The sequence below is a fragment of the Lichenostomus cassidix genome, chromosome 18 (assembly GCF_008360975.1).
Source record: "Lichenostomus cassidix isolate B80296 chromosome 18, HeHo_3.0, whole genome shotgun sequence".
Lineage (NCBI taxonomy): Eukaryota > Metazoa > Chordata > Aves > Passeriformes > Meliphagidae > Lichenostomus > Lichenostomus cassidix.
Window position 1 is genome coordinate 5,479,867 of NC_139498.1, and position 27,596 is coordinate 5,507,462.

The 27,596-nt window shown below is 45.3% G+C and overlaps 3 long non-coding RNA genes across 3 annotated transcripts; 1 reads left to right on the top strand and 2 right to left on the bottom strand.

Moving 5' to 3' along the window:
- Positions 1-27,531, top strand: LOC146429514 (uncharacterized). Its single transcript, XR_014855587.1, has 4 exons — positions 1-123; positions 5,375-5,540; positions 11,684-11,971; positions 20,420-27,531. It is a non-coding gene; the product is annotated as an uncharacterized LOC146429514 (long non-coding RNA).
- Positions 5,256-5,952, bottom strand: LOC146429515 (uncharacterized). The gene is made up of 2 exons (XR_014855588.1): positions 5,680-5,952; positions 5,256-5,528 (listed from the first exon to the last, which is right to left on the bottom strand). It is a non-coding gene; the product is annotated as an uncharacterized LOC146429515 (long non-coding RNA).
- Positions 9,521-10,861, bottom strand: LOC146429516 (uncharacterized). The gene is made up of 2 exons (XR_014855520.1): positions 10,562-10,861; positions 9,521-10,046 (listed from the first exon to the last, which is right to left on the bottom strand). It is a non-coding gene; the product is annotated as an uncharacterized LOC146429516 (long non-coding RNA).
- Positions 27,532-27,596: the final 65 nt, after the last annotated feature.

Consider the following 27,596-nt stretch of genomic DNA (forward strand, 5'->3'; position numbering starts at 1 on the left):
GGAACAGGTTTTGAAGAGTGTCTGATACCCCAGAACATCCATATTAAGAACTATTTGCCTACTGGGATCAGCTCCCTAGACTGCTGATGTCTGCAGCCTTTAGATAAAAGCCACTCCTTCCAGGTAGCTGATTTTTTTTTCCTTGAGATGTTTTTGGGAATTTCTTCATGCAGATTTAACTGCAGTTACTTTTGCTTGCCTCTCACTCTTATTACAAGAACTTAGATGGGAGTAGGAGTGAGATTTCATGCACTGGGTCTGCTTTTCTTCAATTAATATGGCATATAGGAAGAGATCTGTATTTTTGGCTTTGCTTTATGATACTCTGCATGAGCTCAGAGGAGTCTCCAGAAGTCTCTGCAGCAGGTATAGAGCTGTCCTGGGAGCTTTCCTCCCATTCTGAGAAATCCCAAACTGGCCAAGACAAACCCCTGGAGCTCTCCCTCTGTGGTTCTCACCCTGACCCTTTGGGGAAGAGTACAGTGAGGAAATCCCAACTCCCTCGAGAATCTGAAATGGTTTGAGGGCAGCCCATAACCTCTGCAGGTTTGAGCTGCTGTGAGGAGAACTTGGGGTGCTGGAGGATGAGAGGCTGGACATGACCCTAAATGTGCCCTGGCAGCCCCAAAAGCCAACCACATCTTGGGCTGCATCAAAAGAAGCTTCACCAGGAGGCTGAGGAAGGGGATGCTTTTGAAACACCCCCTTGAAATATTTTGTCCCTGGGGTCCCTAATGTAAGGAGGATGTGGACCTGCTGGAGCAGATCCAGAGGAGGCTACAGGGATGGTCAGGGCTGAGCCCCTCTGCTCTGGGGCCAGGCTGGGAGAGCTGGGGGTGTTCACCTGGAGAAAAGAAGGCTCCAGGGAGACCTTAAAACCCCTTCCAGTGCCTAAAGGGGCTCCAGCAGAGCTGGAGAGGGACTTTGAACAAGGGATGGAGGGATAGGACAAGGGAGAATGACTTCAAACTGACACAGAGAAGGTTTCGTTTAGATATCAGAAAGAAATTTGGTTTAGCTTAGGAACAAAGAGGAAATTTTTCCCTGGGAGGGTGGTGAGACCCTGGCACAGGTTGCCCAGAGAAGCTGTGGCTGTCCCATCCCTGCAAGTGTTCCAGACCAGGCTGGATGGGGCTCTGAGCTACCTGGTGTGGACGAAGGCATCCCTGCCATGGCCAGGGGGTAGAACTGGATTGTCTTCAAGGTCCCTTGCAACTCAAACCCTTCTGTGATCCTAGGAAGGCTCAGGTGCTGCGCTGGGGTTTGTGGATAAACCATCACTTTTCACACTGAATTGCTGAGCAAGCATGAGCTCAACCATTAATGGGACCTGGGGACTGTGGTGGTTTATGGTCCACAAGAAGACCACAACAAGAAGAGTTAGCCCTGTGTGAGCAACACTCTGCAGGCTGATGTGCCACAATAAATAACTAAAAATAAGAGAGAAGCATTAAAAAAATTAGTTGTACACATGACTGGCACATCATTTCCATTCAAATGGGTTATACCGTAGGTGCAGATGAGATCATAGGCTGCTATTTAAGGAGGAAACCTCTACTTACATAAATGTCTGATTATGCAACTGTCATGGAAACCAGAGATGACAAAGATGTATTAGATTAGCTTGTCCATCCCCTCGGAGAGCAGGATTGTTCCTTGTGGTTTATTTTCTGCACAAGATTTGAAGAACTGATTGGTGGCTGCTGGATGCTGAGCTTGAGAAGAAATGATTTATAGTATGAGCTGAGCTGTCACTTTTCTAAAGGTGCTTTTCTTTGGAAACTCGGGAATGGAAGTGCTTAAAGTCACTGGTTGCATCCAACGATCCTCACACCAGTGCCTAGTTCATCCCAGTACTTTTATCCTTGGAGTTTCGTGGCTTTCACTCCTTAAAACACAGGCCAGAGCCTTAGTGGACTTTCCTCCACCATTCTGCCTGACCTTCCCTTAATTTTCATCCCCTGACTCGGTTGTCTTTCCAAATAATACTCCATTTTCTCTGTGTTTGCACCCTGCCAGTGTATCCCCCGTGGTTGTTGCTTAGCCAAGCTATACAAATTTAGCTTCTCCTAATCTTTTCTCATAGGTCAGTCTTTGGAGCCACGCTCATTTTTGCTGCTGCACAGGGAAATCGGCAGAGATTAGTATTTTAATCTTCTTTCCCTGTTTAAAGAAACCCCAGGACACTCATTGAATGGTTTTCCTGTGACTTGAAATTAAAATGTTTAAAAATAAATGTATTTATATCTCTTTTTCTCAGCTTTCACCTCTAGTTCCTCTCAGTCATTGATTTGGCTGCTCTTCTGCCTTAGAAATGGTGCTTTTATGAACAAAAAGAACTTCAGTTTGGTTCTTTATCATGAACTGGGTGATGTTGTTATGTCATGAGCTCTGTGGTTAAGTCTCACTCCTGCTCATTCTGCAGAATCACCCTGATCTGGTTTTAAGCCAAACTCTCTGGGTTCTCCAGTCCCACCAAGCATGAGATTTGGGAGAATGCACAGCAAGACAAAGACAAAAAGGTTAATGACAAATACCAGTGATGTTTAGCCTCATTTTTGTCACTGGGTCCCTCTTTGATTGTGTTTTCTGCTCACTCACAATGTGTTTGGTTGCTGTTATTTTCCTCAAAGGTGATCTCCTCGTTCTCTCTCAATCCCAATGGTTGCTGAACTCAACTCCTGCTCCCCTCATGTCCAATTCAGATAAAGATAAACAATTATAATGGGTATTTTTGGCTCTTAAGACCTATTGAGGGCCATGCTTTAAGAGTTTTAAGCAGTGAATGCTTTTTATCTGTAGCTGGACTTCACCCAGGATCACAGGGCAAGTTAAATTCAGGCTCCATCAGATCCCAGGAAAGAAACAGGCTGGAGAGTTGTGTCTTTTCCTCTGATAGGAAGTCCCAGAGCCAACCTGCACCTGACCATTATCTGTTAGTAATAAATGGGGAATCTGCTGCTGCACAACACAGGGAGAAGCCAATACTTGACAAGGAAAACTCAAAATACAAAAGGGCTTCTCTCTCATTGCATCAGGCTTGCGAGCTAATTCTGGTCTCGCTGAAGTAATTTGGAAAACTCTCTCAGTGTGGGCACAGTTCCCACTGCCAGCTCTGCCAAGCACCTCAGCAGTGACCTACAACACCTTCCCTATCTCGCTGCAGGGCTATTTTAGCCAGGGCTGTCAGTTGAGCTGAATTGTTCCATTATGTGGTGGCTTTGCAATGTGGAAAAGTGTTCAGGAGGGACCACTCTCTAAATGAGAGGAGAGTGACTCAGTCTCCAGGGCCTGTCCAGTCACTGATTTTTAGTTATTTATTATTTTATTTTATTTTGTCCCGAGGCAGCTGATACAGGGAGCAATTAGAGTGGTGATTTTTCTGGGCTGTGGATCTCGATTGACTGTGCCATGGAGGGACTTGAGCTTATTTCACATCAAACCCCACTGCAGGGCAGAGCTTTCCAGGCACTACTGAACTGAGACAGATTTGACCCTAGAGATGAAAATTCTGATTTTAGCATCTTGTCATGGATATCCTTCCATCAGAGAGAAGACAATGGAGCACAGTGCTCATGGGATGATTTAGGAGACAAAAGCACTCCAACTACTCATTTTAAATCACAGCAATTGGACTTTGCACAGCCAAGCTGACTGGTTTTGGAGCAGGTCAGATGAGTTCCAACCTCCTCTTCAAGTACTAAAAGGAAGTCCTTAACAACAAGAACCTGCCTTGCTACACTTCTTAATAGAACAACTTACCCCAGGGAGAACTTGCTGGGTCCCCTCCCCATTTCTCTGCAGCAGATGCCCAAGTTGCTGCTGCTCCCTCTTCCACAAATAGACACATTTCCGCAGGAATGATCCCTGAATTTCATCTAAGAGCCTCTGAGAGCCTTCTAAATAATTTCAGCATGAGCTATCCTTAGGAAGTTAAAATCAAAGGCACAAGGACCAGCATATTTAATAAGATGGAAATGGCAAAATGAGAACCACATTGAAGGATTTGGGAGTTTTCTCCCTGTATGGATTCCAAAAGGGGTCATGGGTTTGCAGTGCTCTGGCAAGCGCAGAGATGCTGTGCATTCAGCACAGGCAGTAATTACATCTCCTCTTTCTAAATTATGTTATCAGGAAACATCTATATTGTTTGCATGGGTCTAGATTACGCTCTGAGAATAGAATGTTCCCTGCATAAAGAGCACGGCTGGAGTAAATCAATGAGGATGCACTCAGAAACATCAATTAAAGGTAATACAAGTCTTCAGCGTGGTATCAGGGAGCGAGCAGAGTTTGAAATTCTCATCTTCCCAACCCTGCCTTCCTCCCTAGGAAAGTGACAAAGCAGAACTACTCAGAAATTCATAAGGTTTAAAAATAAAATACTTGTCTCCTCTCATCCTCATCTTTACTCAGATTTTTACTCAGTGCTGGTTCCCAGCATAGTAGATGAACGTAATGTTTTTCTTCAGATCTCCAAGTTCTGCTGGGTTAAGGAGTTGTCTTTCTCCAAGTCACGAGTTGAGTACCTTGGGTTTGAGGTAGCTGCTTTGGGACACCTGTAAATCTGATGGCCTGATGTGCCAAGAGCCCATCAGTGATCCAGTGGAAGTCCAGAAGAAAATGCAGAAGAAAATCAGGTTCTGGGCTCCTTCTGAGCAGCAGCTAGAAATTCAGATTTTCAAAGTTGACAGTGATGCGTGATTGCAAAATAACAGCAAAACTGTGATAGAGGTGGGAATGAAATCTACACTCTTTTGCCTCTCCAGTATGTGACACCTGGAGCTCATCTGCAGAGGGGTGAAGGATTTGGCCGCCTTTGGACATCATCATCAGTAAGGGACATGTCCATAAATGCCATCACCACGTTCACCACTGGTCCCAGAGATTTCCTGTTACTGAGGCACATGAGAAATTAATGTGAATCGTCCTTCAGCCTATTAATTCCGTGTCCCCTTTGCAGACGTTAATTCAAATGCAAAATCTGAGCCTGGGTTTGAGCCTCCCCTGTTCTCCACGCAGTTCATGCACAGGGCTCCTGCTCAGGCACATTTGTTACCTACGTGACACTCATCCATCATCTGGATCGTAACGGCGAGAGGTGGAAAATTTTCTCCTCGCTACTCGGAAGGAAAAAGGACCTTAGGAAGAATTTATAAGCTTCTTCAGCTGAGCTAATTATTCAGGAAAGGGTATTTTTCACTGCAAGGAGCACAGGCGAGCAGATTCCATTCATAGCTCAAATGCCAAACAGCTTTAGCACCTTTGGTTTTAGTGGCTTATTTTATTAATATTAAGGTGGCAGTGGCGGAGGGGGGGTGTTAGTGTTTTGGATCTTTTTTTTTTTTTTGTAATGCTTTTTCCCTTTGGGCAGAAAGCTGCTCCCTTTTCGTCACAGCCTGGATAATGAATTGCAGCGTACAAAGCCGGTCATACAATACGCAGCAGCGGCAGCGCGGAGCGAGAATCTTTGGGAAGAGTTTCCATAGAAACATTGACGTCCTCCTGGCGAACAGGACACCGAGTTCCTTCAATGGGAGGTATGGGGTTTTAAAGGAGCAGCGAGGTGGCGGGAAGCCAAGCCAGCAGAGCTATGACTCTGCATGTCCCAGCAGAATAGGGGGTAGGAGCTGGTGGGAGGGGAGGAGAGAGAGAGGAAAAAAAAAATAACCCAATTACCCTCGCATTATCAGAACGTCGGATTTGATGGTTGCTGCTTGAGCGGTGCTGTACAGAGCCTGGTAAATAATTAAACTGCTGACCGCAACGCGTGCGAGAGCTGCCAGCCAAAAATCATAAATACTCAAGGCTGTGAACTAGCAGCTTCTAAAAAATCTTGTCAGGTTTTGTCACAGGCTTCATCCCCAGAAGCCTTAAATTCAGCACAAATCGGCATGACGCAGGCACAAAGCTCCCGGGGACGAGCAAGGTTGCACCCGGCGATGCGCACCCTCCCCTTCCCTGCTTCTCTTGGAATGAGACAAGTGTTTTGCTAATGTTCCAGCTCTGTGTTTTAAATAGCCTCGTGTCTACCCAGCTAAATAGTGGCAGAGCAGCCCTGTCTGGAAGAGGCTGTTTCTAGAAGGAAAACAGTCAGAGGAAATGTTTTTGCCAGAAACGTTGGAAATCATACAAAACAAAAAGGGAGCATGCAAAAGAATTCGCCGCCGAGCGCTCCCCAGTGTTTTCGTTCGGGCTCACAGAATGCTTTGTTTCAGAGCAATTCCCTGATAAGACTAATGAAGGTGACAGTCCCTTCTCGGAAAGGCTGTGACCCATCCCAAGGCCTGGCCGATGCCAGGGATTTCAGCTGGAGCCTCCCCAGGGCTGTGGGGGTTCTGCTCCTCACCTGGGGTGAGTGCATCTCAGCCGGAGAAAGCGAGAGCCACCCGACCCAACGGGGTTGCTCTCAGCCTTCACGGCCTCCTCCAGCTCTGACTCTGAGCTGGACACCTCTAGCACAATTCACTTTGGGGTAGCTGAGTGCAATTCAGGGCCTTATGTCTCCCAAACAGACTTAAAGTATGGCTGGGGCTGGGAGGCACCTTAACACTCAATCCAGTTCCATGGCAGGGACACCTTCCAGCAGACCAAGTTGCCCCAAGCCTCATCCAACCTGGCCTGGAACACTTGCAGGGATGGGGCAGCCACAGCTTCTCTGGGCAATCCATGCCAGGGCCTCACCACCCTCCCAAGGAAGAATTTCCTTGTACCAAATCTAAACCTTCCCTCTGTCAGCTTTAAAAATACCCAATACGCAAACATCTTCTTGGGGTGAGTCACATGAGGTGAGGAGCACCCATTGCAGCTCTTCCTCTATTTCTCTCCAGCGCTGATACCTCAGGGGTGACTCGTTGTTTACCCTGCAAAGCCCTGTGCTGTGGGGTTTCCTTTGAGCAGGTGAGCTGCTGGGAAGCTGAGCTCTACCAGGACAATGCAGAGCGAGGAAGGAACTTTGCTCCATGCAGGAGCAGGTGCTGTGGTCTTGAACCAGCCCTGTCCTCTCTGCAAAAGAGCTCCTGTTATTCACAAGTATCTTGCAGGTTTCCACACATCTGTTTCTCGTTCAAATCCCTCCAGAGTGATTACCAGGGAATACAAAGCATCCCCAACCCCATGACAGTGGAATGGGAGCCCTGGGTACCCTGTGCCTTGCACAGCCTGCTCCAGACAGTCTTCAAAGGCAAACCACTGCAGTGTGGCTGCTGACCTTAATCCCTGTCCTTTGCAATGCTCACAGACTGTGGCTATTTATACTGCTCTTATTGCAATGCTGGAAACTCTTTGCTGAAAGCTAAATTATTTCAAATCTATATGGGTATGATGCCACACGAAGTTCTGGTTTATAATTTGATAGCAATGACATCCCATTATTCAGTGGGCTCCAGGTAGGACGTTTGATACAGGATATGGCATTGATCTATTTGCAGAATGTTTGCAAGGAGATCATTTTGGTTCAACCTGTTCAGCAAGATTTGCTGTAGACACAGAAAAACAGGAAAGTTGGCAAGTCAGAGGATCTCAAAGAAGTGTCTTGAGTATTGGGGACATTCAGATTGTTTTAAAGGATGATGGCAGGAATTGCTTTGAAGGGAATAGGAAGAGAGGGTAAAATGGATGTCCATCTTCCTGAGGAGCACTTAGCTTTTTTCATCCATTTGTGTCAGAGTGTTTACTTTATCCTGTTTGGTGGATGCAGAAGACTCAGAAATAAGGACCCATTTAGAATGAGAGATGTTTTACTTGAGCTCTTTGTCCTTAGTTACAACATAGGGGAATTTGAAGGCTCATTATTCTTTCTTGATTAACATCCCTTTATAAGGTGTTCAGCTAGCATGACAATGAACCTGATTTAAATATCCAGGTAGGCTGGATTTGCATGTGCCAGGAAAAGACTGAAGGCAAACCAGACCCCACACCCAGCACGATAAGGCAGCTGGGTCAAGGTGGGGCTGGGGACAACGCCTGGGGCTGATCCGGAGGGGCAGGGACAGTGCCCAACCTCTGGTGACCAACCCACAGCTCACGGGACTCACGTGCTGACATGGACCTACTTGTGCCCACACAGAGAGTGCTCAGCTCTCCTGAATCAGGGAGAAGTCCAGGTAGAGCAGGGGGATGCTCTGGTCTGACTGCAGCTGGGCCCTCCGAGCACCTCGGTGTGGTATTTCTGGAAGAGTGAGCAATAAGTGAAATTATCTACTTGACTGGTATGAAACTGGCACACTACAGCAGTCCTGCATTTCTCTGAATCAAATCTTATCACAGCACTTCCTCTGCCAGAGGTGCTCTTTCTTCTCTTCCAGATGATCCTCAGAGCTCAGTGCTGTGCTGGGGGGTGATTTTAGGTGAGGCACAGGCACTGCCCTGACAGAGCTGCTCTCTCTCCAGCTGACCAAACCCTCTTCAGAGACACTTAATGAAGAAGTTGCACTTAAGTTTTATGAAACCTGGTGGCCCCTGATCACTCTTTTGGTGCAGTGGTGAACTGGGGGGCAAACTCCTTATTGAGAATGAAGTAATTCCCATTAAGGGCAGATTTATGTGCTGCTGGCAGAACCATGCTCTGGGCCCGAGAGGCTGCAGCGACGCCTCGGTGATTCCATACTGCCTCATGCTTGGTGGAGAATTCCTACAAATATCTCTTCATGCTGCTCACAACTCGTGTTTGGCTTAAAAAAGAAGACAGGCAGTTCCCTTTCCATATCTTGCAGTCAAGAGCTGTCAAAGACATGTAGATGTTTATATTCAGGCATTTCTGTTCAGTGGAAGCATCAGTGCCCTGCTAGCTGGCTGAATCAGGAAAGTCTTCCTCTGCCCCTGAGCCTGTGTGGTCATTCCCTTTGGGTGGATCTTCTGGAAAACTGCAGCCACGAGGAGCCACAGCCAGCAAACACTTTGCAAATCCACTCCCCAGCCCCACTGCTGCTCCTGGACTAGAGCCTGTGCAAACAGCAGGGAAATTGTGTTCCCTGTGATACATGGTTTGAGCTTTCCTTCCAGCAGATCCTGCTCCTTTTTCACATCAGCTCCTCTGCTGAATCTAGGACACAGAAGATGCTCAATCCTGCCTTCTGGGCTCTCCTTCATCAGATTTACAATGTTTTTGTGCTCCAGCAGTAATCACAAGCTGCTCACATTAAATGCCACACTATTGGAAAGTCTTTCCGAAGGGCTCCGAGTCTTTGATCGCTCCTTGGAATGGCAGAAAACAAAGTATTTCTTTCAAGAATGAAAAGCAAATTCCCACTTTATCCTTCAAAATGGTGGTGGTGGATTTCTGTGCCTTAGATGTGATACAAGCCCATTGCAGTGGCCATGTTGAACACCTAAATTTCCTATAAACAGCTGAAATTTCCAAATTGAGGATCACATCACTTCAAACATTGCCTTGGAGAGTGAGAGCATGTGTTGAAGAATAACAAAAAGGAAGAACAGATTTTTTTAAAGATAGGAATTTGATACCAAAAATTAAGCATGGCCATAACAATTACAGCCATCTAGTGGGCAAAATTTAAAAAAAAAATAAAAATAATATTGATATTCAATTTCAACAGTAAGATAGCTGTAAATGAAAGAGTTCTAGCACATAACCTGGGGAGCAGCTTTCACTGTTTTGGGGTTTTTGTTTTGCCTATTCTTCAGGAATACATAAAATCTCAAATATTTTCCTTCTTGCATTGTAGTCAACAAATATTAGGAAAATTAGATCTCATCTGGTGCTACTGTTTTAATGAGGGACTTGCTGAGAGTACCCAACGAAGTGTGTTATTGCTCACACTGCAGCTGAAGGGACAGGACTGAGTTTTTAACAGAGATTTCCTTTCTCCAACCGGTTCATTAAATTTTAAAGTTAGATATATGACAACACAAGCTTTAAGTTAAGTAGTTGGCAACAAATCAACAGGCTTCACAGAGTGATTAAGGATCTCTTTCTGCAGACGCTTTGTACATGTTCTTTTGGCTCTTGATGTCATCCATCATTTCAGGAGCTCCTTGGGCTTCACAGGGTATTTCATGTTGATAGGATCTCCAGTGAATTTCTACTGAAAAAGCAAATTGGGAAGTAAGCATTTCATCTGAATCTTTGCATATCAAAAGGAAGAAAAAGTACATCCTTTTCTTTATCTTACTTTTATATGGAGCATATGGGCTGAAACGCTGAACTTCAGATCTGAATTCCAAAAACTCCAAAGCATTTTGATTTAGCCCATAATAAAATCTGCACTGGGATTTCATAACAATGCTTTTTAATCCACCTCCAAGGAAGGATAAGATTGTCTGTGAGAGGGTTTGCTCTGTTAGAAGTTTTGGCTTTTTTTTTCCCTTCAAACTTAGTCATCTGCATTCAAGATTTTAAAAACATATTTACAGAACAAACAAACCTTCTCAGAATAATCTCCGCAGGCTTTTGATCGCATGCCTCCGAGTGGAAGAACAGGCTATAGGATCTCTTAACTCTGTGACAAGAAATAACTGGCTGTGAATTTTGGAAATCCTCTCTGGCATGTGTTCAAGCCGGTATGAATGCAAACCGCCCCATGCCAATCTCCTGACTCACCCCAAACGGCAGCTCCCGACACTCATCCCATCGCTGCCCTTCCCTGGGAAGAAAACAAAGCAGCTCCTCCCTTCCTTCCTGAAACCTCACGTGCCCCAACTGCTGCTGGACTGGGGCATCTTCTGTATGTCCAAGTGGTTTGTTTGGGCAGCGAGGCTGTGCCAGTGCATCTTGAAGGTGTTTGCAGCAGTAAAATTGGTCTCAGCTCCCCAGTCCTTGGGCACAGACTGTCCTTCAGTCAGTCCTGGTGGTTTCACGTTCAGGGCGTGAAAACCTCTTTGCAGCATGTCAGATTCTCCTCTTGCCTCTGGTGCAAATCTCTTTGAAGACAGCTATATGTCAATTATAGCAATACGTTGCTTCTAAATTCTATATATATTTATAGGCTTGATGGTCTTTTCCAACTCAAGATACCCTATGATTCTATGGATTTTGTGTATTTATATATTATTTACATAGTGTATAAATATCCCAGTAACCATTATCCAGATGCAGGCAACATTTGCAAAGGAAAATGCTGTTTAAACACCACAGTCCTGCAGAATTTTGTGTGTTGGAGGAAATCTCATCCCACATTTGTTTGTGTCAGTTCCAGGAGGTTTTTTATTCCTTGTCCTGCAGGCGAGAAGTGAGGAGTGAAGGGCAGAGGCTATGCTGCTCTAACCGTGAATTTCTTGACCCCTGACAGTTTTGGCTTTTTTAATCACAGCCTTTTCTAAGAACAGGCTGTGCAGTACAACTTGCCATATAAAATCCTGGATAGATACGGAGCTGGATTTGTGATGCAGTTACTGGTATTTCATTAACCTTTATCTTGACAAGTGGAAATAACACGCAGTGATTCAGGGGAAATTTTTCACTTGCAGAGAAAAATGGTGCCAAAAGAAAGTGAATGGGCTAGAAATTAATAAATACAAATCTCAGTAGAAGAAATCAGCTTCCAAAGCTTGGACTGCCAGCTGGACTTGGCCCCTTGTCTGTGTTTCAGATGCATCAGGGTGTTGTGATGATGCTCTGTGGGGCACGAGAGAGCCAAGGCTCAGGAGCCTGTGGGTGACCCCAGCCAGCCTTGGGGACATGGTGGCCCCACTCCAGGCTCCCTCCTCTGTTTTTTGCACCCAGATGAAGACCTGGGCCTCCAGGATTGTCCATCTCACCGTGGGCTGTGATCTCCCCATGCCATGTCGTGTCTTCAGCCTTGTGGTTCTATTGGCTCAGCAGCTAAAAGGCTTTTGCTGTGCAAAAAGACTGCAGGTACTCATGGTCCTGGTGATGTGGACATGCAACCACCAACCCTCCAAAACCCCAGGAAGAACCATTTTTAGGAGCACCTGAGCAAAATGCAGCCTCCCTGCAACTGCAGCCTCAACAGTGGCCAGCAGAGTTCCCCCGGAGGAGATGACAGAGCTGGTGAGTAATAAGGATAACTGATGTTTTTCCAAGTCAAAACCAGCCTGACTCACCACTATTTTGTTTCTTTTATTGTTATTTGTATTGCTCTGATGCCAGACAGCAGATCTCAGCTATTGAGCCCAGGGTTTTATCACCACATAACAGGAGAAAGTGCCCTCTGAAATGCTTCCAGATTAAAGCAGTAGGAGGCAAAAAAGGGCAAAGCCACTTGCTCACTGCTGCCCTGTAATTCGGGGCTGAAACCCCCCAATGCCCTACTCCTCACTGAGCACCTTCACTCACCCATGGTGGCATTTTTTCCTGCTGGCCTTGCCTTGCTCTAAACCGAGGTTTATAAATAGTCAATACCATTTGTTTCCCAAATAAAAGATCTGCTTGGCTCAGGCATTCAGGGACCCCTCATGCTCCAGGGGGAGCACTTGCTGCCGGCAGGGGCTGCTCAGATCCACAGCTTTTCATCGAGCTACTGATCTGAGGCATCAGGAGAACAAAATATTTATCAGGAAGCGAGCAGGAGCAGGGAGAGGACCCTGGATATGGCAGTGGTCACTCCTGGCCACTCGCTCTGGCCATGCCATCCTCCAGCGAGCAGCACAGTCCTGTACAATCAGCTCCTCTCTTAGATGAAGTCAGGATCTATTCCTGGGCAGGGATGCCATGGAAAATGTCTCTCTGGAGCTGGTATCTGCCAGGGATAATGTCTCTCTCTAGCCAGTATCTAGCACAGGATAAGTTACCTACTGCTTGTGATACCTCTCGAGGCCTTTGCAGCACCCTGGGTGCTGCTGATGGCAGGGAGCAGTCATACCCACCACTGCCCCTGCCAAGCAGGAGAGATCCCCTGGACTTCAAAAAGGTATCAGGGCCTGGATCCATGCATCAACAGAAGCAGAATAATTCCCAGATCCAGAGAGAAAAGCACAAACAAAGAGAACCAAGACGTCAAAGAGACAAAAGCTGGCTGGGAGATCAATGCAGAAAAGCTCTGCACAAGGTCTGGGGTTTAAAGAGGGCTGAGTAGGATGGGACTTGGCATAGACAGAAGCTCTTAGGAAGGGCAGAGAAGAACAGAATATGCAGATAGTGAGAGGGGAGAACAGCTGGAAGAGGAGGCCGGGAGTAAAGCAGGTAGAGGGGTATCAGTTTTGACTTGTGTGCACCAGGGAAACAAGAACCCTGCAAGATGTGGCCAGGCATGGGGAAGGCTGGATGGTTCCAGAGGATCCCTGCAGGGAGCAAAGCTGCTCAACTGCTCCATGGGGACAGAAGTGGTGGTGGCCCTGAGAACAGGCTGCTCCAAGGCTTTGTCCTGGCCCAAGAGGTAGAGGCAGTTTCTCTGGCTTTGTTTTGGATATTTTGGTGAGTTTTTTGTTTGTTTGTTTTGATTTGATTTTTCTTTTTATTGTTGTTGTTGTTTTGAGGGGGGGTGGGATTTTTGTTGTTATTTTGAAGGCAGAATCCCCTTGGGTTCTGCAGTGGCAGCTCTAACTGCTGCCCCAAGCTCCCTGGGCACTCCAAGCACCCCAGCATTTGCTGAGAATGACCCCAAAACTGAACTCAGTGTGTGCCAAGTGCCACCTCTGTGACAGTGATTTGGGCTCACCATGGCAGAGGTGTTGGTGCAGCTCTGCTGGTCTGGCCCACCATGGTTGAGGTATCTCAGGCTGGCATCACCACCCAGGACTGGCCTTTGCCACCCAACAACAGGTGGGCCAAGGGTGAGGATTTCTTTGAACTGATCTCAGTTCACATCTTGGCTTGGGAAGACATGCCTGGCATTCTGGTCAGCGGTGACTGACTCTTGAAATAAATCATCAGCCATTCTGGAGGGCTGTGCCTCTCTATTAGGACAATTATTGCTTTCTTCCAGCCTCAGCTGTGTAAAAATGCATTGCTTCTCTTTATGAGAATTTCTCATCTCCGTCTGTCAGTCATCTTGTCTCAGTGGGGAAAAAATCCCCAAGCCCTGTCATATCAGAAAATGAGAAAATTATCAATATCTAGAGTGTATGTGAAAAATATGAGCTCTTTCTCCATTTGGGAGAATGAATCTTGGTTGTAATGTCTTATAAATGTTAGCAGCTTCTCAGACATTCAAAAATGTTAATGATCCTGAGGTACCAAAATAGCTTGCCTTGGAGTTCTCCATATTAAAAATACTGTCTCGCCCTCTGCAGCCATCTCCAAGTCTGTCAGAGCTGAGTGGTCCTGCACATTGCTTTTTGCATTCAGGGAGCAGAGGCAGGATTAGTACATTCATGCAAACACAACAGGCTCTGATGATTGCCTGCGTATCGGGAGTCAGGATCCAGCTCTGCTGCCTGAGATCAGCTTAATAAACACTATCAGCTTCCACCCAGCGTAGGAATAGAAAAATCTGTCAATAGCTGGAGCTTTGAATAGGAATCCTTGAGTAAAGGAAATCTCTCTTCTTCAGATTTCCACTGGCCTCGTTATGCTGCCCTGGGGAGAGAGGGGTGACCGTGGAGGTGACAGCCCCAAGCCCCAGAGCTGGGATAGGAGGGGATCCCACCAGCCCCAGGGGGATACCCCACCCCTCTGCCCATCACAGGGGTGTCTGAGCCAGTCTGGGGGTCCTTCTTCCCCTCAAGAGCAGCCACTGCCTGCTCCTGCTGCCCCTCCAGGGGAAGGTGGGTGTTGAGGACAGTGGGCTCAGCCTCCCACCCTTCTCTCCCAGAGACACACACGGATCCCTGTGCTGCCCAGGGGCTTGTGCTTTTGTTGTCTTCAAAGGAGTTGATTTTGGAATCAGCTCCCCATAAAACCTGGGAGCAGCTCCTTCTCCCTCGGGCTGCCTCAGCCTCCAGCAGAGCCCAGCTGCTGTGGCTGCACACAGCTCAGTCCCACTGCTTTGGCTGTGCTCCTTCAGGTGCTCCAGTGCAGCCCGAAGCAGCCAAGGCTGCCACACACCACCAGGCATGCAGAAGAGTGGTTTAATTCAGGTCTAAGGCTACCTGGAACCACAGGTTTGAGTCCTGGCTCCACTGCAGCTGGCTGGGGCACAAGTGGAAGGAAGAACAAGGCAGAACTCACTCCTTCTCCAGGCACTCCTGTGGTAGGACTCACAATTGCATTTGAATCTGTTCTGCTATTTCCCTTTTCAACTGTCTGTCCCTTTTGCTTTTATGAACCATCAATTGTTTTATTTCCCTACCAGATTAGACTGTTCCTCTCACTGTAGCTTTGGGCTTTTGCAGCTGAATGGGACCCAGGAGACCCGAGAAGACAGAACAGAACACAAAAAGGGCAGCCGGTGCTCAGCAGCCACCACAAGCCATTTAAAATGTCTTTTGTTTCTTAGCGATTGTTTGGTTAAATGTGGTACCTGCAGAGTGAGCAACAGGCAGGCACTGCACTGATGGGCTGTTCTGGATGCAAGGTGAGGCTGCAGGGCAGGAGGCAGAGCAGAAAGCAGCACATTTGCCTGGAAAGCCCTGGAAATGTCCTTCCAGGCGGCCCATTAGCTGAGCTCCTGAGGAGCCACACAAACGATGTTTATTGCATTGCTGCGAGCCCACACTGGGGCAGTTTGTTTAAACGATTTGGTGCAGGGAAAAGCGGATGTTGGCAGGGCTTTGGGTCCCAGCCACGGGTAGATGGAGCTGTGGGAGTGCTGCTCCATCAGAGAGGCCCAGGCCACCCACGCTGGGCTCCTCTTCCTCCTGCACCAAGGTGTGCTGGACCCTGAGGAGAAGCTTGCAAAACTTGTTGGAGTCAAGCAGGTTATTTCCAGGATGCCCAAGGTGGATGCAAGAGTCCCACTGCCCAGCTCACAGATCAATCCCCCCAGAACCTGCTGGGACCCCAGTTCCACCCCAGCTGGGCATTGTGTTGTGTCCCCTCTGCTTCTCAGAGAGCAGAGGACAAGAATCAAGGCATTTTCAGACGCTCTAGCAATTGCTTTCTCAAAGCCTAGGGTGGTGCTCCAAAGGGAGTTACTCTTTGCATGCACCAGTCCAGAGCTTTTTGGATGCACCAAGTGAATGAAATGCGAATTTCTTCTTTCTTTTCCCCATCAATTTCCTCTGTTCTGAAGCTGAATTGAGTTTTCTGATCTAATTGTGCTTCCCTTTCCAAACAAATAGAATGTCTTTGAAAAACTGCCTGTACTTTTATACACCCAACATCTGGTTTTGGTAAAAATTCTGTAACTTTTTAAAAGCTACTTGCAGTCTAGAGGAAGGGAGGGTGATATTTAGTAGATGATCTTTGCCCTCATTTTTGAAGGAAAAAAAAACCCCATCCATTAATTCTGCTGCTGGCAATTGAGAAAGCAGTTGGGCTGAACTTTTAAGTGAACAAACACTTATGGATCTATTTATACCTGCCCTGAAGCAGACTACCATAGGTGGAAATGCTGTAATTATTTCCTCTCCCTGGTTTCCACTGTCCTATAAAGATCTCCTGGAGCAGCTTGTTAACAAGTTACTGCAGCCCATGGTGAAATTAGAATCAAGTCCTTATTAGCAACCAAACCAAATTGACTAAAAATGACTAGAACTGGCAGTAGCAAAGGTGAGAGGAGCTGCTCTGAGACAGCTTTTGCTGCTTAGCCCCATCTATCTCAGAAGGCTGAGAACTACAAATGACAAATGGCAGTTGAGGAGGGACAGGGACCTGAGCAGTAATGCTGGGGAGATGCAACATCAGTTTTTCCTGTGCTCCTTTTTCCATCAGTGCATGTTTCCAAATTAATTCCTCTCCCTAAAGAGTCCCCCTCCTTTGTTACCTTCCCACTCTTCTCCCACCCCCTTCTCCCTTGGTTTATTTCTCAGAGCAGATGATCTCCTCCACTCACCATCCAGGTTAACTCTGGTTTCAGTATCAAAGATCATTTAGGCTGAAAATAGCTTTTGCTGGGCCCATGTTACGACCCAGGAGTGTCTGGTCACCAGATAGGATCTCCAGCTGCCCCTCAGTCGGGGTTATCCCTGTGCCAGAACTCCCAGTTCCATGGCCTCAAGCCACTGAGCTTCATCCCAGCTCAGGAGGGTTGTGGACTCAATTGCAGCTGATTATGGACCACATGGGAGGAGCTGAAGAAACAGGGGGGAAAAAATCATTAACATTCAGCCAGACAGCCTGTTCTTCAAAGAGATTTTTAGTTTTCATTGAATGTTTTTTAGGGCTTTTTGAAGTGAAGTTAAGTTGTTATCTCTTAGGAAATGGCCAGTGGTGATATTTATTGATGCCTTCTGGGGTACAGAGTCCACATGACTCAGCTATGAAAATCAGCCTTGTACCTTTTTGAAGTATGAAATGCTGCCCTTCAGCTCCAAGCATGAAGTGATGGCGCTTCTGGAGCAGGAGGATGGATGTGCTACAAATCCTGGTGCTGTGAACTTCTGCCTCCCCTGCAGGACAAGGGAACAGCACCCTGAGCTGTGAACAGGCAGAGCCTGCAGCAGCCTGAATGCAGACAGGTTTGCTCTGTGTCTTAGTGACCTCTTAAATGTCCAAGAGCATCTTTACTTGGGGAAGATCTTTTAAAAATCATCTTTACTTTGTGCAAGCAGCTCAGGGTAAACCAGCATTAGCAGAGTGTTAGATCAGACATCTCCAGAGGTCTCTTCCAACCCCAACCATTCTGTGATCCTGTGATGATATTAGGAAAAATTTCTCCACCTAAAGGGCTGCCAAGAATTGGAACAGGCTGCCCAGGGCAGTGGTGGAGTCACCATCCCTGGAGGTATCTAGAAGTATTGTAGATGTGGCCCTTGGGGACATGGTTTAGTGGTGGGCTTGGCAGTGCTGGATTACAGCTGGACTCCATCTTAGAGAACTTTTCTACCCTAAGGGATCCAGGGATAAGATTCCACATCCATGCCAGACTGGTGGGGGAAGGAACAGAGAACTGGCTGTGGGGAGGGCTAGAGTGAGTCCCTAGGTGAGAGCCATAGTAGAGATTTCAAAATCCTCACTACATTAAAGGAGTAAATAGCCTATCTTGGTAGCAGGAGATGCAAAGCAGGTACCAATTCGGTGCTGCTGTACAGCAATATCCTTTTTGGAAGATTTGCCAGATGGCTGGCAGCAAGACTTTTAAACTGGCTTTTTTTCCCAGCCAGCCATATCATCATCCATCAGACAGTCACTTTGGACTGACATTGCAGAGCGTAGCTGTCTCCTTTTTGCCTTGCTCCTGTTTATTTCTAGCTGATTTATTTATATCTGGAACTGATATAAGTGGCACGATTTCTTTGTTTCATTAAAAGATTCCTTGATCTAAACTTTAAAAGATTTGTCTTCAGAGAGATCAAAGTCAACCCAATGCATGTCTGGCACCCCTAAGGTTTTCTGATATCCCAGCCTTCAGGTACACCTGAAAAAGACATTTTGTTGCAGAATAGTAAACTGTGGTGACTAGGTTAAAGTGGAGCTGGCCATGAATTCTTGGGTATTAATACACGCCTATCATCCAGGCTTCTTAATTATTATTTTCCAGGAGGTGAAACAATGTTGACAGAGCTTGCACTGTCAGATGCAAGTCAAGGTAAAACCCAGTGCCAAGTGCAAGCATGGAAAATTACATCCCACTGCCCAGCAACTCACAGTCAAGCAAGTAAAATACGATTTGCACAGCTGAGCAGAGGCATTGTCAGGGTGCTAACCTAGGAGCCAAGCACTCCTAAACCCCATCTGTCACAACCTGTTGCTTATTCCTGGGAAAACTGCATGCAGCCAGCTCCCTAAAAGAGGCTATTAATTTATTAATTTTGGGGTGTGAATCTTTATGTCCCCTGATTTCCAGACAAACAGTGGCATGCTGTGACCAGGCCAGAGCTGTCTCATTCCTTCCTGTTGCTGTGGAAGGCATTTCTTCCCAGCTTAGCTCAATTATTCCAAGGATCAGCAGGTCTCAGTGCACACCCAAGCTTCGCTGCCTGTTACCTGCCAGTGCCACGGAAAGGACGAGTGTTTGTGGGTGCTTTGAAGGAGCAAAGCTGAACAGAATTGCTGAGTGTTATTGTGGAGGGTTGGAGTATGTCCTGGATGTGAATCATCTTGCTCTTTCTGACCTACTGTCCTAATTGAGAGTCATTTATTCCTCAGACGCTCGTCCCTGCCCGGCTCGTACTTTTTCACAATGAAGCAGCAGCCTGGGGCTGCAGGTGTTTGCCCCACTCCCTCACAACGTGACAAATTAGAGGAGATTTAGTAAACACACATGCTGAATCATGGATCCTCCCCAAACGTGACCCCAAATCCCTGCCCCTTTGTTTTGCTGTTCTCTGTGGCAGGGTCAGGCCAGGACATGGCTTTCCCGTTGGCTATATGAATTTTACTGCTGTGCATGTTCCAGTAAAATCAAAGGCCTTAGAAAAAGCATTCTGTGGAAGCCTTTTTTGTCAGGGCCTTTGCACTCATTAGTTATAGTTTGGAGCACAAGCCTCAGGGCAGGACCAGCAGAGTTGCTCCTGTTTGATTGCACAGGCGTTGCTGCTTCTCCAGGAACCTCCATGGCTTTGTGGGTCAGGGATGATAGGTGCTCCAGCCTCGTTTTTCCAACACATTTAAGAAGTGTGCTCTTCCCTGACCATCTTGTATATCTATTTATTAAAGGGAGGACTGAGTGCCTGCTCTAAGACACCCATGGTGACAGCCCAGTGTCATCCCTGTGAAGGATTTCCATCCAAGGGTTTATCTGTGCTGCAGAATGAGCTGGGACTGCCAGCCAAGGGTGCTCTGCTCCCTGCTCTGCCCACACTCCTCCCAGCAGGAGAACATTAAATGGCAGCTGAGTGACCCACCAGCTGCTGCAGATGAAGGGGTTAAATGTTGGAGTGGCTGCAGACATCAAATCCATCGTTGCCTCTGCAAATCCCCTGGTGCCTCCCTTGAGTCCTCCCAGTGATGTTCTTGCTTGTCATCTAGGCACTTCCCTGATTCAGCTGAATCGGGGACATTAACAATTAATTGTCCCCATTTGGATGTCACTTGGGCAGGCTGCTGTCAAACATTGAGCAAGAACAATCTGGATAGGAATATTGGGCTTTGGAAACACTTCTGGCAATGTAAGTGAGAGAGAGCTGTGAAACACAGCCCAGGCTAGGTGTAACAACCAACACTAACCTGTCTGGGGAAGCCATGGATGTTTTTATGTATCTTTGAAGGCTTCAGACAGCCTTTTCTTAATCTCAGAATGTGTTGCTTTCTTCACCATTAGAGATTCTTTTTTTTTTTTTTTTAATATTACATCTTTTAAATGTGCCTTTATTTTGCAAAGGTACAGTCTTTGTGCTGATCAACCAGAAGAGACCAGATCCTTAATTCTGTCTGGATTCTGACTCAGATTTTGATCAGCTCTGAATTTTAGATTTACTCCTCCTTACCGTATTTATGGTGTCTTTTTTACTATCAGTTTTATTCTTAGGGGTTCATCTCTGGCAACACATTTCAACTAAATTTCTCTTTATTCTGCAGAAGAAAGTACTTGGAGAAAAAATGATCCAACTCAGAAGAGAACTTCCAGGGAGCAGATCTCCTGGTGTGAAGGAACAATTGCATTATTATCTCTCTGGAGCTGGAGATAAATGAGATTTATCCTCTTTGGGGCAAAGCATTTACCAGACAACAAAAGTTAAAATTTCTGGTAAGGAACAAGGTTCGGCTGTGCAGCAACAAGTGCTTCTGGGGAATCTAAGCCTGACGGGTGTGCTGAAGTTACTCTTTATTTTCTGATATTAAACCAGTCCCACACAGAAAGAAAACAAATTTCAGCCTCTTCCCTACCTGATTTTCAACAGCTGCTCATGCAATAGCTCAGCCAGCCACAAAGGAGAGGCTCACAGATAGCTGGAAACTAAACCAATTTCTGTCACTTCCATTTCTGGTTTCACTCCCAGATCCTCCAGCTCAGGTGTCTTCTGCAAATCTTATAGGTGGGATTGCTGGTTAATAATTGCTTTAATTCATTTAGGTCATAACCCTTCTTCTGCTCCTTCTTTTCACTACCTGAGGGAAAGCTGAAACAGAGCTCACCCAAGGCACAAGTGCTGGTTTGACTTATTGCCACAGTCAGCTAAATCTGAGCTCTCTGCCCAGTATCCATGGCTCAGTTCACCTCAGGTCTCTGGCATTGCTTCTTCCAATTGCCCTTCTTCTACTTACATTTCAAAACCTGAGAATTGTTCTGGTTGTAAGGATAGTCACACAGTTACACCTCCAAATGTGTATGAGGGCCATTTTCAAGATTAAAAAAAAAAAAACAATCAATTTAAAATACTTGGCTCTGTATTTTCTTGCTCATGTATGCAGGTACTTTTAACAAAAGTCTACTCTGAGAAGTGTCATGTGTGTATGCAGCCTTGGATTAGACTGAAATGAAATTGTGAGAATTTATGGAAAAGCTTTTTGTGAGAAAACATCCTCAGCTATGTAGCCTTAGAAACTAGAGAGTTGGAGTTGGAGCTCGGAAAATGGCTATGAATATGGAGAGCCAGGAGTTGGAATAATCACAAGGGAGGCAACTGCACCAGCCAGGATGAAAGATGAGAGTTTCAGCAGAAAATTGATCAAGATAACGAAGCAGGGGGAAGATGTCTTGTGACAGCAGCTGGATTTGTAGCATCTAGCCTCAAATAGGAGTATGAAACATAAGTTTGCTTGGAGGAGGAAAAAAAAATCAATCAGGAGATTTCACATAGGATTGTGAGACTATAGAAAGCTCCAAGACGCCCTGGAACGCTGCACCATTTACCCTAATCGGGGGGTGAGTCAGCACTCAATTATGCTCAGGCAATTTTATATTCAGTTTTTTATGCGTTGGCGACAAAGCAATTTAGATAATATGGTCACACAGCAGAATCACCTTCTTTACAAATCTGAGTTCCATTAGCTACAATAAAAAGTATGTCACTCCGAGTGCTCATTTCCCAGCGTGGAAGATAATCATCATGTGGGATCAAGAAGAAATCTCTTCCTCCCATTGCCAAACTCAATGTAATTGTGTGACATGGCTGTTTTATCCCTGCTTCTGAAGATCTTAGTTACGGCTACTCTTGAGACTACACAGATCCACTGCTGTGTGCAGGGGCTGTCTGAAGCCTTTGCATTAATAATAGCGCATGAGATAATGGCTCCTACTGGGTTGTGTGTTCCAGAGACAACATTCTGTTCTAATGAAGTGGGTCATGTATATGGAGCTACACGAGGGTGGCTCAGCCTGTCCATCACAGGGTAAAGAGCTGTGACCTGTGAAACAGAAGAATCTCTGTGAAATTTTGTTATTGGCAAGTCCCACAGGTACTGTCCTTGGGGGGTTCAAGGTGTGGCTCCAGGTTTATGCAGCATTTTGACAACAGTTCAGGAAAGATGTTATGCTAATCTGACCTTTTGCTTAATCTTTTAAGGCACTTATTATATTATTTTGGCAATTATACCTTTAGGAATCACAAGTTGGAAAGGAAATGAGTGATTTACTGTTTAAACCGAGTGATCATTTCAATGCCAGTGACAGATTGAGTCTCCCATGAACCACTCCTTACACGAGCTGTGTTAGAAACAGGATGCACGCACTGTGTAAAATCCACTTTGTATGTCTCGGGAGCCAACACACAGCTTGAATCTTCATTCCCTTCCATTATTTCTGTCTCCATGACTCGATGGACTTTAATAGGAGCTGAGTAAGGGCCAGATCTGGAGCACAGCAAGCTCAAAGAGAAATTTCCATTGGCTTTTTTTTTCCCCCATGGATAATACCCTTAAAGATTCAGGGTCAAACCTTCAGCTGTCATATCCTGGCATCTTTCCACTCAACAAACTTTTCATGTCTGTACAAGTACTAGGTTTCTGTGCAGCTGAAAAGAAACACCCTTGTTGGTTGGAATTTTTTTTTTTAATTTTTTTTAAATGAAGAAAGTTTTCATGATCTTCTCATGAGGAGGATTTTCAGCCTGTATTTATCGAGACACAGACATTTGAACTCATTTACTCTGAAGTCACCGTCACTCACACTGTCACAGCGTGACAGCACAGCAGGTTAACTCAGCACTTCTCAAATCAATGCCTTCAGACCCAATATCAACAGCTGTAACCTGTGCCTCTCCTGAAGGTGATATTCTGCCTGTCACCTGGTAGTCACTAATTAAACTCTCCAAGTCCTGGGCTCAGAATAAAACACTGTTACTGATAGGAATAGGATTGCAGAAAGGCATAAGAAACCCAGTCAACAGCCACATGGCCCTCAAAAAAGAGATTGCTTCTCACCTGAAAGCTTAAAATATGGATGAATTCTTACTGAGCTGTACTGTTCTTGGATGCTCTAAATTCTCAGGCAAGAACTACATGAGATCTTCTGGGGATGTTAAAATTGTATTTTATTCTGGATTTTATTGCAAAAAATTGAGGCGTCTCCCAACTGCTTCTTTGATGGTAAATTGACAGTGTAGGAAACATCCTTCCTCCCCTTCTCATTCAAGGTGTGTCTACATCATTTTCTTGAAGAACTAGAAAACAGTGAAGGCTTCATCTGATCCTTCCTAAGAAAACAAAAAAATATTGCTGGGAGGGCCAAAGGGTGAAGATTTGGCTTAGAGGACATTGTGGTGAGTCAGAAAAGGTAGAATTGGCTGGATCTTTGCCTAAATAAAAGTTGAGTTTCCATTTATTTCAAAAAGACACCCCAGTAATTCTCAGATTATATTTTTTTTACCCTAGCTGGTGATAATCAGAATGTAAAAAAAAAAAAAAATAGCAGAATCTCTGTGTTTCTCAGACAGTTTTGGTTCACAGTCACCCCTCCATTGCTCCTTCTTTCAGTTTAAGCTGACTGAATGAAAGCTATTTCTTCATAATCTGTTTTTTTCCCCATTTACTATCCATTTTTTCACATTTAGTATCTCTTGAAAAAGACTGAACAGTTTTCCTGGAATTCCCTTTTCAAGAAGAAAAGATTTACTTGTCTTCCTGGAAAACGCTAAGTACACAAAATTCTTAAATAAATTCCTAGCGAGACATTTTCAAGCTACCTTCATCTATCAGAAATTGAAAGGGCAAGAGATCAGCCCTTCATCTTCAGCGTTTATTTTTGATCCCCATAAAAGACCTCACCGTTTAAAAAGCAGCTTTCTGTGTCTTTAAAACTGTTTATGAATCATTGTTTGGAATGAGCGTAGTAAAGCACTTGAAGCTGATTAACTTAGAAGTTCCATGGCTATCAGCTAGGACAGTCCTCACCTCATAATTTTATCTATTAACAGATACTGCCCAGCTAACTGACATTAAACTGGCAGGAACCCAGCGCAAAGGTGAACTCGAGGAAAAAATTATATTGGATTTTAATACAACTTTCTCCAAAGGTCAACCTCTCTAAGGTATGAAATCAATCTTCCTTCCTCCTTCTTCAGCCCATTTATTCACAGATATAGGAAATTCTGATGGTTATAAAATATTTCCCATTTCCTCCCCCTCTTATTACAGTGTCTATCTACCTGTGACCATTACTTTTCACAGCAGTTTTAGATTCCTTACTCCTCATTTCACTCTTTTTACCTTCTCTGTACCCCATGCTGAAAATATCACTTATCAGGCTCCTCTTCAAGAACAGATCCTGCCTCACACCATTTTCAGGAAAAAAAAACAAAGCAAAACACATTTTTACTTCATCCTTGAAGGTAGATGAAACTTTGGGAAGAACACAGATTTGGTGAAAAATCTTTATTTCTCCTGGTTTCTTTGTCTGGCTCACAACTCCATCAACTTTTTCCAGGTAAGCTGTAATATTGGTAGCATTCCACTATAGGAGAGAATGATGTCCTTGTGAGCTCTGAGCTCTAATCTTCTGCAGCTCAGTTCCTTTTACTGATGTTGGCCCAGCAAAACACTATATATATATATATATATATAGAGAGAGAGAGAGAGAGAGATTTTATTTTTTTTTTTAATTAAGAAGAGTCACTAATATCTAAGAAAATACCAGCTTAGAAGGTTTTTTTCAATGTACTCTCTGCACAAAGCTGGATATACCCAGATCTGGAACCTGCCTTTCAATCTGTGGCATTCAAGCTCCAGCTCTTGGTAGCCAACTTTCTAAAATCTTGGCATTACTGGAGCTGCTAACTTCACACACTGCAACAGCAGAACAATTCCTGTTTGGATTTGCTGAGCTGTGGGGCAGGCCAGAGCCAGAGCATCCCACGGGAATTGGTACCCAAACTTTCAGGGTTTCCAAGATGGGGTGCTCGATGCTGGGCTGTTCTCAGGGTCACAGCCCATCACTACTGTACCTTCTGTCCTCCATTCTCCCCTTTTAAAGCAGTTTTTCCCTCCTTCCACTTCAAGGGCTGTTCCTGCCCCTCTGTCACAACTGTCCCTCTGTCCAGTCTGACAGACCCTGCCAGGTCCTCCTGCCTCCATCCCTTCCCTGCATGTTCCCAGGCCACTAATCCCATTCCTCAGCCCCCTGAGCTGCAGAGGGCCAAGCCTGGGCACAGCCTGGGCTGTCTGCCCCGGGGGCAGGAGGCTGCACAGTCATGGCACACATCCTGCCATGTGCACTGCCTGCAGCTCGAGCTGTGCCAGCCCCTGCCTGCCAGCTGCTCTCCAGCGCTGGGAACCAACATGTGCCCTTGACAGGATTAGAGACGAGCTTGGGGCTCTCCTAGAAGGTGACCTGGCAGTTCTGTCTGAATTCTCCACCTGGTAAGTCTTTTCTCCGTTAGAACATCATCCCTTACAAGGTGATTTTGTGGTTTCCCACCTCAAAAAACCTTTGTGGTCAGAGGGCTCCTGGTGCTGGGCAACACTTGATAGGTCCAGACCCCCCTCTAATCTGTATTTATGGAAAAATCCCTGCTGGTGAAGTGAAATGTAAGAAAATCTACACTCCATTTCCAACTCAGTGCTAAGATATCTGCTGGAGAGCAGCCAGGCCTGGTTGCTCACACTGATAGATGGTAGGGAAAAGGAACATGCGTTAAAATCAGCAAATGGATAAAATTGGGCTAGAGAGGGATGAATACAATAGGGAAAGCTTTCCATTTTTTCAATATCAAAGCCCAGGCTCCCACGCTAAAAGAAGAATTGTGTTCCTAAATAGGAAAATGTTAAAAAAGAGGCTGTACTATATTCGGGAATATATGATACAAAGCTTCATGTCCACCATCAGGATAAGTCTTATATTTTCTGTACAGCAATATTCATTTAGCAGAGAAGAGAATTCTATCAAAGAACAAAGATGGGTGGTGGAAATTCTTAGCCTTTCTTCCTGCAGCTTTAAGATTCTTGTCCTCGTTGACATAATTAGTAAAAATTTTCTTGGTTATATCTAATTCCTTTAAAGAACTTTTAAGATTAACAAACTGTATTTTGGGTTTGGACATCGTGTTGATCAATAAATAATACTAATTTAGACATTAAAACAGTGCTAGTTGTTATTTGAGGAAGCAAATTTAGATCCCTTTAGCAGAAAAGAAGGTCCCTCTGCCGAGTCTCTGCAGTCTCTACAAGGTTTTGTGGTAATGTAGTTGTTTTACAATGCAGAGATCTTGGATCTAGAGATTATTCTGCAGAGACCCAGACTGGAAATTGTAGCTCAGTTGCTGATGGCTGTCTGCTGGCCAGCATTACAGGATCTGGCTATGAGCAGGGCATGAGATCAAACCCATCTCGTTTAATATAGATTAAGAAAGTCTTCTTATTTCTAATCTCACTCCTGCCTCCTGCCCTGCTCTGAAATACTTGTGTTGATTTGCTCTGCTGGGGAGAAGACTTGTCAAGGTCTGTCGGGAGAGATGAGAATATATAGTTTTTCTTTTCTTTTAAGATTAATCTTCCAGCTGAATAGAATTGGCAACATGAGTAAAATTTTGCTGCTGGAGTTATTTTGTATTGATTGCATTTTTAAAGATTTTTCTAGCAGGGAGAGGCAGACATTTTGTTATTGCTGTGTATTAATCAAAAGGGCTGCAAAACACTGCAGGCCCTACTCTGACCCTTGTGGATCAAAAAGCCAGTTGAGGTTTTAAGAATACAAATGATCCTGGATTAAACTCTGGGTTTAGGTGTTAACAATTTAACACTACTACAGTTTGGCCACCTGCCTCCAACATGCTGTATGTGGACCACGCTATGATCACTGCAGTTTAAAAGCAATTTTTTTAGACAAACAAGGATAAATTGAAATTTTCTGGAACACTAGAAGTGGGGTTGATCCTCGCAGCCCTGAAAAGGTTATTCCTGGGCTAGTGACCTGTCTTTAACACTTAAGAATTATAGAATTGTTTGGGGTGGAAGGGACCTAAAAGATGGTCTAGTTGCATTTAACACCAGATTTTTTTACAGCATGGACTGCAAAAGAAGCTTCCTTTCCATATGCCCCAGAAAAGCACATCCCTGTTTTTACAGCTTTAAAGGATCCCATGGCTGCCTTGATTACCAATGTCCTAGCCCTGTACATTTGATTCAGCTCCTAAAGCCTCTCATGTAGCGCTAAAGCCATTTAAAAGAAAGTCTCTGCTTTTACAACCTGGCTTTTTTTAGCAGCTCAGCAGCAGTTACTGGGTTTGTAAAGCTCCTTATGAAATCTCACCTGAAAACACTGATCTGCGGCGCTGTGCAGTTTTTCCCACTTCAAAGGGAAATCTGCTGCTGCCACCCCAGA